We start from the raw sequence: 896 nt of genomic DNA on the forward strand, positions 1-896 counted from the left end.
ATGGTAGTTGGCCCCGAGCCAGAACAGCTGATTGAGGACGGCGTCCTCTAACGCTGTCACCTCCGCGAGCTTGCAGAACTCCCGGGCGTACTCGTAGAAGGGGAGATCGAGGCGAGCTAGGGCGGCGAGGTGAGCGGCAATTTCCATCGCCGCGGGGGGGGGAAACCAGGAGACAAAAAACGGGAAAAAGAAAAACGAGGAGAAGGGGCGCTGCTTACTTTCGGTATCGGTCCGGTGGGGGAAATTTCAGTTTCGGTCCGGTATTCTGTCACGGGTGCACTGCTGAGCAGACTGAGGAGCAAGGAACGGAGAGAGACGAGGAGTACATTAATCCAAATGGGTTTAATTAACACAAAGGAACACTCACGCTATACATGACATGAACATTCACATACAATACCGGACCCTGGAGCACACACAGGGAACACTATTTATACACATGACAGGATGAGGAGAGGACGAGACACACCTGGGATCATTAGACATAAAATGGGGAACACCTGGAATCAAATAAACCTAATCAGGACGGGAACAGGAAACTAACCAAATATGGGCATAGGAAGGCACATAGCAAGACACACAAAACACGGAACAAAGTCTGACACATATGACCCCTTTAAATTGAATTGTGACTCAGATTGAATTATGTGGTGCCTCAAGATTCTCATCCCTACAATCTTCACAGGTCTATATTGTAGAAAGAAAGACCTTTAATAATTATTAGGAAGCCATAATTCATGTTTGTAGCTGTTTAGTCTATTAATTGTTGTTGAAACAGAAAATAAAATGGGTACGTTTCCATTGTTTGTTTAGATTTCACAGAGGAGGAGGAGGATGACAGCGAAGATGAGGAAACCATTCCTGCAGAAAATGTACTGCAGGAAGATGCTCCTGCT

Source organism: Sinocyclocheilus anshuiensis, unplaced genomic scaffold (genome assembly GCF_001515605.1).
Source record: "Sinocyclocheilus anshuiensis isolate Anshui unplaced genomic scaffold, SAMN03320099.WGS_v1.1 scaffold2999, whole genome shotgun sequence".
Classification (NCBI taxonomy): domain Eukaryota; kingdom Metazoa; phylum Chordata; class Actinopteri; order Cypriniformes; family Cyprinidae; genus Sinocyclocheilus; species Sinocyclocheilus anshuiensis.